Source organism: Crocodylus porosus, unplaced genomic scaffold (genome assembly GCF_001723895.1).
Source record: "Crocodylus porosus isolate Cpor-Errol unplaced genomic scaffold, CroPor_comp1, whole genome shotgun sequence".
Classification (NCBI taxonomy): Eukaryota; Metazoa; Chordata; order Crocodylia; family Crocodylidae; genus Crocodylus; species Crocodylus porosus.
Genome location: NW_017728906.1, coordinates 188250594 through 188259565, shown reverse-complemented (window position 1 = coordinate 188259565; position 8972 = coordinate 188250594).

The following is an 8972-nucleotide window of genomic DNA, read 5'->3' as shown; positions in this document are numbered from 1 at the left end:
TTTGTTCTTTGACACATTAAAATGCAGAAATCCCCACTTTTTAAAACTGTGTTTAATAAAGTTTTTAATCTCCTGCCGTGTTTGTTTCTAGGGATGTATATCTCATAACATACATATCAGGAATACGGAACAGTCATCTCAGATTTCCACTGATTTCCCACATATTTAATTAGCTTTCTAATATTTTCTTTGTGGCTACACCAATGATCATGAAAACTCCCAGGCTTCAGCTCTTGGGATACATTTATGCCATATTTTTCTTCACATCCTGGACCTTACAGCCATTTACAAATAAGATTAAACAAGAAATTCTCTAGCCACCATTTATGCAAGGGTGGATGGGGGACATTAATGTTGTCAGCCATGAAATGAACTAATAAAAATAGTTTTTTATTGAGAAGATGACCTTCTGCTCATGTGTCTATTTAAAAGAGAGTCCTATCTGAACATACCTGGCTATTTCAAGGTATTTATACTATGCAAGCAAATAGATAGGTAGTGATTACTTTGAAATGGCACTGAATTATCCCTGGCTTCCTGGACCCTTTCTTACAAGTTTAGCTATTGGCATAGCAACTCTAAGCAGGAAACAGAAAGAAAATAGGAGTTCTAGTGGGAGGAGTACAACTTACATGTGCACGAGCTAACTCAGATGACCAGTGAGCAAACGAGAATCCAGATCAGAAGCAGAAAAGACTAAAAATAAGGTTACCTCATCCATTACCCTTAGTGCTACAGGATTGCTCGCTAAAGGATATTTTCCTGTGCTTTAACATGACAATTTTAAATTACGTAAGTCTTGAGGCTCCTTTTTTCGGAATTTTATTCCATGATCTCAGTGTCACAATGACATTTTCTCTTCTGTGAATCCATAAACAGTTTCTCTTCCTCCGCCAAGTTTGTACCCTTCAGATGTATCATTTTGCTAGCTGAAAACACATTGCTATATTAAACTGTTAGTCTCTCTTCTAAAGCCAGTCCCTCCACTTTTTTAGGTGAATGGATAACAGGAATTGGTCTGGCCCTCACCAGACATCATCCAGATGGCTTTCACACTTTTCTAAACATGCTCTTTGTTTGAAGTTGTGTTTTATTTGAGAAAGTTCCTGCTCAATTCTGTTAACTCTGAAAAGTGTTTTAAGCCATGCTAGCAATGTAGAGTAAGATGTAGGGACTAATATTATAATGAACTGTGACCCCAAAATCTCTGCTCAGTTGCCCTAGAATCACTTTAACACACTGATCACCTCCCTGTTTGATGTCAAAGTTTCCTGTGCGGCTATAGTTCTTGATCTGGGCATACGCAGAAGAGCCTTAATCTGAGCAGCTGGATATGCATCTCCTTCACACTTTCGTATGGCATCAGATATCAGCTTCCAAATGTATGAACCACTGTCCGGTATTATCACTCAATGTGTGGACTCCATCTGCTCCACCTGGGCATTCGTAAAGATAGCAGCAGCTTTCGATTAAGTTCTGTGCTGTTTGTTGGACATTCGCACAGGGAGCTGCCGAAGATGTTCATCTTGTGAAGTGTTGTTTGAAAGCATCTGTATCCAGATCTCACTCTGTTCAGCTTGACCCATGCTTCTCTGTCAAGGTCATGCCCAGTGGGACCCTGATGTGGTGTTGGTATAAAATGCTGTAGAAATAGGTGTGACCTTTCCCAGCAGTGGGCCCACTTTATTGCTGTCCATAGGTTTGGCTCGTGGGGGACAATAGTGACTACGTTCTCACAGTGTTTCACATGAGTAGTGCTAAAGCAAAACTAAAAGCCACTACCAAGGCAATTGGACTTTGGGACAGCTTTACATAGGATCCAGGAAGTAGGTGTTGCTTCAGCTACATCGCCTGAGAGGCCTGAGCTGCCAGACATGCTCACAGAATGATGAGAGGATGACAGGATCAAGTCAGCACAAAATACACATGATGATAGGACCAGGTCAACACAAAATACAGCTTCACATGCCTTTGAAAAAAAAATGCACATGCCAACTCCACCTCCCTTCGGTGCAATAGTCTGGTGATTGCCGCACTGGCCCAGAAAACAGGAGTGCTCCTTCTCAGTCTGAGGGAGTCTTACCCTACCTGTTGATCTAGACAGGGGCTCCTTTTATACCTGCTGTTGGAGTTGGAAGCACAAAATAAACAGATGATTCCCAAGTGGATGGAAGTAGCAGCCCTGACTCAGACCTAGGCTCTGAAGGTGAGCGTTCATACACAGCCTGTGCTCAGGCTTTTGTACTTGTTCAGTTGAGATGGTTCTCCACTTAGCAGGCAGATTTTTTGGATCACCTTTTTCCCCATGTACTGTATAGGGAGCCTAGGTACTTAATTGTAAGCGCCCAAGTCTCTTCCTAGATCTAGTTGCAAGCCAATAGGCAATGATGAGTAGATGGTCTTAAGCTTTCTGGATAGCAGATGTCTCCATACAGTAAGGATCTTTGAGTGAAGGTACCTACAATTGTTCTTTTAAAAAGCAGATCTGGGCTTATATCTATTCTTTTAAAACACAATGGGTGCATCTACACAAGATGCTACAATGCTGTAGCGATACACTACGGTGCCATAGCATCCGTTGGCATGAACCATGATGTCGCTGCTACGTCACTAGCAATGTGCTCCCTCCCTCTACAGCATGTTGCTATACCAATGTAGCGGCCAAAAAAAACTGAGCAACCGGTATGGTGGAGAACAGGCTGTTACTGCGCTATGTTTTAGTACTTCCAAAAGGAATTACTAAATAATGGTGCAGACACAAAGGCACCATACGGCCATGTGTAGATGTACCCCAGTAGGTGGTGGTGCTGTCACCCATTTTGTATTTAGTAGTTTAGTGGTCTGAACACTTGACCTGGGTCCAGTTTCTTCCTCTGCCCAAAGAACTTCAAACTCGCATCTCCAATGAGAGGGCTGAACAGGGTAGGGCCATACTTCCCTATTGGACTTGGGTCACTGTGCAAAATTGCTAGATTCTTGGGGCCAGAAAGAGAGCAAGTAAGAAGACTCTGTAGCCTAGTGGCTAGGGAAGTCACTTTGGAAGGGGTGTCCTAGACTCTGGTCCCAGTTCCTAGAATTATTCCTTTTTCATTAAGCAAGTGTTTAATAAATGCTTCCAGTCCTGGTACATGGAAATTAAAGGCACCAATTCACTTTCTGCCCCATCCTTCATTTTCAAGCAGTCATAATTTATAAATGGAAAAAACAAGGATAATGTCTGACTTTTATAAAATAAATCAGGCAAAGTAACAGTGGAATGCAAATAATTAGCAAACTCCCAGGCCATTGTCTGTTAATATTTATGCATTCCTTCAGGTTAACAGAAACATTTACTGTCCCCTGATTACACAAGCTCCAAGCGTCTGAATCAGCCAAATGGACAAAGTGGGAGGTCGGGGGGAAATGGCCAGCTGGAGATCCTAGTATTTCTAGTAAGGATTTCTAGGATCCTAGTAAGGATTTCACCAGAGTTTTAGTAAGAGAGAGATCCAGAAAACAGATTTATGTGGCACCAGTGTGGATGTATTGGCAGTATCCAGCCCCAAGGATGAAAATAATTTCTAATATAGTATCTGCTCACTAGTTATCTCTCACTGAAGGAGAACAGCCTTAAGAAGGTCTGCTGGACTCCTGCTCTAAGGTGAAATTCTAAGACATTTCTGGGCTACATTTACCAACTTAGCAGTTTTTGTTGCCAAAGAGCTGCTGTTTATCAACCCAGATTAATTATTTAAAGAAAGAGTGGCGTTAAATTATTAATTAACAAGTGGGCAACTTCATAATTATAGTTGCAAAATTCAAAGGTTGGCAAAATAACTTTCACTTAAAATTTACTGAGCAGTGAGCTAAGAATAACATAGGGTGTGTTTACATGTGCACATTTAATGTGCATTAGCCTAATTTACGGCTCATTAAGGGCATGCATCTACATGTGCGTGCCCTTAATGCATCTTAAAAATGGCAATTTTAGATTATTCAAGCCTAAATTTGATACCTGCATAAAGCTGGTATCAAATTTATGTGAGAATTAATAATAATATGTGAATTAATAGAATTAATAGCTAAGTCACATTAGTGAATGTGTAGACATGCTATGCACATTAACTTGATGTGTGTCCATTGACTTGGGACTAACTTGGCTCCCAGGTTGGTCTGCACACCTGCGTTAATGCACCTTAGCACATGCATGTGTAGACGTGCACCTAAATCACCTTAATATGCATTAGGCGAATGCACATTAAGTTTAGGCATGCATAAAAGCAGATGTAGATATGCCCATAGAGTCAGAGGTGTGTTGGTTCCTAGCTTGTAAATTCACAAAAGCTGCATTTCAGATCATTCATTTCTCTACATCTGATTTTCAGCTAGGGTGTTATGGCACATTTACAGTCCCCTGGAGTGCTGTGTTACGTTAGCACAATATGCAAATATGATTCACAAGATAAAACTCAGAGATTTCAAACAAGAAACCATTGTGTTCAAAACCTGCTAACCCACTGTGGTCTGAGTTCTTTGCAACAGGAAAACTGTTCTATTATTTTTTCTGGTGTGAAAAAACAAGTCAAAACTAGAAGCTGACATTTTCAAGGGGTGTCTTGAGTCTAACGATGAGTGCATGAACACTAAAAAGGTTGAGAACTACTGCTCTAAACATACTACAGATCACACCTGAAAGAAATGGCATCCTGGCAGACAGCTCCTAATAAATACACATTTGGCTTTAAAAAATGACTGTAGATAAACTCCCCAAGCTTGTTAATCAAGTCATTGATTTATATATACACACAGTCACCAGTAGATGATTTAATCATCCGTCAAGTTTTTAAAAGCACCTAATAAAAAGCAGAAAGAAGCCAACTGACATTTTTCAGTGGGTCCTTTGGGCTTTGAGTAATACAATTAGAAGCTGAAGGTGAATTAGAAAGACAGCTGTATTTACTGAAGAGATTAATTTGTATCATATGATCAAATGGGATCCTTTCCAAATGTTGTAGAGAGCACGGTTCTTATGACTGGCTCATATTATATGAGTATGCATCAGCTTCATAGTAGCAGAGAAAACAACAGGGGATGTGAGAACTAAAATTCTGCTTTGGTGATAAACACCATCTCTGTTTCTGAGAGGCTGGCAAATTATTTGTAGGAGAGGGAGAATAATCGGGAGAAGAGGTAAAAAGAGAGGAAGGTAGGGAGAAGAATAAAAGAGTACCCTGTCTTCAGGAGCTCCTATGAAGAAAAAAGCTGTAGCAGCCTGGTCCAGACCCTATTTCCCCTTCCTTTCTTTTTGAAAACATACCGTTGCTGTTCCCTTCCTAGTCTTAATAAAGAAACTCTGGCATTTGCTCCATCCTCCCTTCCAGAGTAACTATCAGGCAACATTGCTGGACTCCCTCATCAAGTTAAAATTTCTACTTGCTCCTGGGTAAATGGGTTTTCTCGAAGCTTAGGCTGGTTCTGTTGCAGGACAAATGCAGACCAAGGGTGCCATTCTAACAGAAGTTTCTTTTGTGGCATTCACAAGTAATTTCAAATATACATAAATAGGAGTTTTAGCATGAGCCACTGGAAAACAGAAAGATACTTTTATGGATTGCCAGGTCTCACTCTGTTCCAGACACAGGTTCTTATCTTAATATATTACACAAAGAGTCTGTACAGGAGAATAGCAACAACTATGATATATATTAATTGCTACACATGGATTATAGGACAACAGCAGATCATGAACCCTCACAAGCCCCAGCTTGCAGAAGTCTCTATCACTTGAGCTATTGTCCTAGTTAAAAGCTCTAGCAAGTTCTTATCCTGGTGCATCAGTCCCCAGATGGACACAGCATGAACAACGGGCTGTATTTGTCCTATCTCTGTAATAAGGTTTAGGCAGGGAAACACATTATACTGAATTAAAAGGCGTGGAAGGAGGAGGAGACTTGCTGTATGTCACCTGCTCCGTGGTCAGTCTGTCCTGTGTCTTTTCCTATCTTGTGGTAAGAAATGGATAAACCAATGCAGCTTATTCCTGAATGAAACAGGATTAAATAAGCATAGTTTAGCTTCCATTTACCACATATTAGAAATGAATTTACAAAACAGTTATTGCAGAGTGACTGATGTGTAGCTATGTCACCCTCATCACTTTTAACCTGAGATACTTTTCTCTTAATTGTCTGATAAGAGCCTGCTAGAGTTACCAAGAAGTGGAAGTAAGGTACTAGCTCAAGTGATTAGAGGCTTCTTGCGGGCTGAATATTGCTAGTTTGAGCGTCGTATGATATTAAAAAAACATGTTTCTATTCACATCCTCCTCCTCTCCTTTGTTTCTAATGTTATGTCTAATTTAGTGCATAAGCTCCAAAAGGCCTTGTCACTTTTCTCTCTATAAAGTGCCAAGCAGGCACCTGTGCTGCTACATAAATGCTAATAATACATTACATACTCAAACTTATTATTTCTGTAGGTGTCATTCCAGCTGGTTAGAATATGAGCTGTTGATGTGGAAGGTCTTGTTCTGAATTCTGGTAATTGCTTTGTGAGCTATTGTGAAGTCATGGGTGAGGCAGGATTTCCAAGAGACAAACCTGAACATGCTGATCGCTAGGCAGTCACTTAGCCAAGAAAGCCAGGCATAAGGGGATCAAATGAGAATCCCCAAGTGCCATAACTGGATTGTAATAGCAATCTGTCCTGGAAACTCACAGTTTCAGGCCCTATGGAGTGACCTAGAAATTAACCATCCCTCCCAGCTGTTGTGCAAGGACTGCTCAGCTGTGTGTGTTTAAGAAAGGCCTGATATTGGAAGCGCAGCCAGCTTTTCCAGCCCATGTTGGCTGAGCCCCCTTAGAACGACTGAAAAGAGTTAAATGCTAAAATTCCCTGAAAACTTAGAAGCAGCTAAAACTGCCCAATTTGGCAATGACCAAAACCCTTACAAATGACACAGTATGTCTTACTTGATGTAATCAAAGGTAATGGTACTGACACGGGATATGGGGAAGTGAAGTGTAGTGGTGGCTGCACCACGCTCCCAGCCTCTTCCCTCCCCCCACCCACTGTTGCAGGGCAGACGTCATGGCAGGAGCCTCTGGGGACTTTGATAAGTCCCCAGAGCAAGTAAGAATCCTTCCCTTTGCCTCCGTGCTCAGAGTCACATCCTCTCCCCTCCTCTTTCCCCTTTCCCTCTTCCCCCACTCTCCTCTGCTGCTTTCCCTGCTGTCCCCAAGATAGGGGAAGCTTTAGAGCTGCTGCTGCGGGCCTGCAAGAAGGCTGGGCTCAGCTGGGACAGCGACCATGGCAGCCACCATAAGAGTGGGAGAAGGGCTGGGTTTCTCTGCCATACCAGGTCCCCTGGAGGGTGACCCTCCCCTGCCCATCTCTGCTGTCTCTGCTGCAGTCCCAGCTGGGCCCAGCCCCCAGGCAGCCCTACTAGAGCAGGCAGAGCAGCTCTGAAGCTTCGCCCACCTCTGGGACAGTAGGGAAAGCAGCAGCAGACAGGGGAGAGGGGAAGAAGAGAGGGGGCGTGCCACGAAGGAGAAGGATGTAACTGGGCTAATCAGTTACCTGGGTAATTCCTCATCCTTCCAGCAACACAGCAAGCAGAACCAAAGGCTTCATGCTCGGCACCGAGCAAGACAACATTAGAACGTGTGTATTTGAAATAAACGTGCACTTTGTCGACTTAGCATATGCAAAATGCCTGATAACGTTGGCGTCTCTCTCACAGTCTGTTATACATACCCAGATGCTAAGAAGAATTATAGCATTGTAGAAAATGAGGGTGGGGAAGGACCACAGGAGGTCACATCTACTCCACCCCGCCCTGCTCAAAGCAAGACTATCCCCAACTAGATCATCCCAGCCGGGGCTTTGTTGAGTCAGGCCCTAAAAACCTCCAAGAATGGAGATCCCACCACCTCCCTGGGCAACCTGCGCCAGCGCGTCGCCGCCTGTCTAGTGAAAAAGTTCTTCCTAATATCTGACCCACTGCAACTTGAGAGAGTCGCTCCTTGCTGTGTCATCCACCACCACCACGAATAGAAGCAGCTGAGAGATTTCAAGAAGACAACACTGAATTCAGGCCCAAAGAGGTGTTGAAACTAATAACAGGGCAATCATTGTCTAGCTTTTGTATCGCTGTTTAATAGGAAGAGTCCTGTCAGCTGTCTCAAAACCAGCTGAATGAAGTGATGCATTAAGCTTGTGCGACCTGGAAAATGATCAACCTGCCTGGAGAAAAAACAGCCTTTTCTCTCCCAGCGTACACTGCCTTCCCTCTTGTGTTCAACGCCTTTGTGACCCCGGGGAGAGTTTCTAACGGGTAAAAAAACCGCAGCGCATGGATATCGTGTGTGAGCTCCGAAACAATCCCCGTGTGTAGACGCAGTCCTCCGAGCAAAACCAGCCCAGAAACGGAAAAGAGACCGGTGGAGGGGGGACATGAGGCGGGTTTACAAAACCCCTGGTTAAGCGAAAGTCAGCAGGGCTTTGTTATTGACCCTCACAGGACAGGAGCTGGGGGTCACCTCATGAAGCCATTTAAAAGGAAGACACGCAGTGGGGCCTGCAGGGGTGGCCGTCCTCGCCCCCAGGGTGGGGGCACCCAGGCGCAAAAAGGGACGCCGGTGGGAGGCAAGGGGCACCCCTCACGATTAAGACTCCCTAGACCCATCACGCTGAAGGCTGCAAGCCTCAGCCCCAGCCTCCCCTAGCGTGAGGTCTGACCCCTCAATGCCCACTCTTATTTCCTAGCCTGCCTTATTTCTATAAGGGCGCCCCGCCCCCCCCGCCGTCCTCTGAGCAGGTCTCCTGCCCCTGCTCCGCCCGCCGCGGGGGGCAAAGGCCAGGCTCTTGCGGTGCCTCAGTTTGCCCACCTGCAAAAGGGGGCGGGGGGAAACCTGACCCGCTCGGCGGCGCGGGCGGGAGCGGAGCCCGTGCAGACGCCGCAGGCGCGGGGCTGAGGCGGGAGCCGGCGGCGC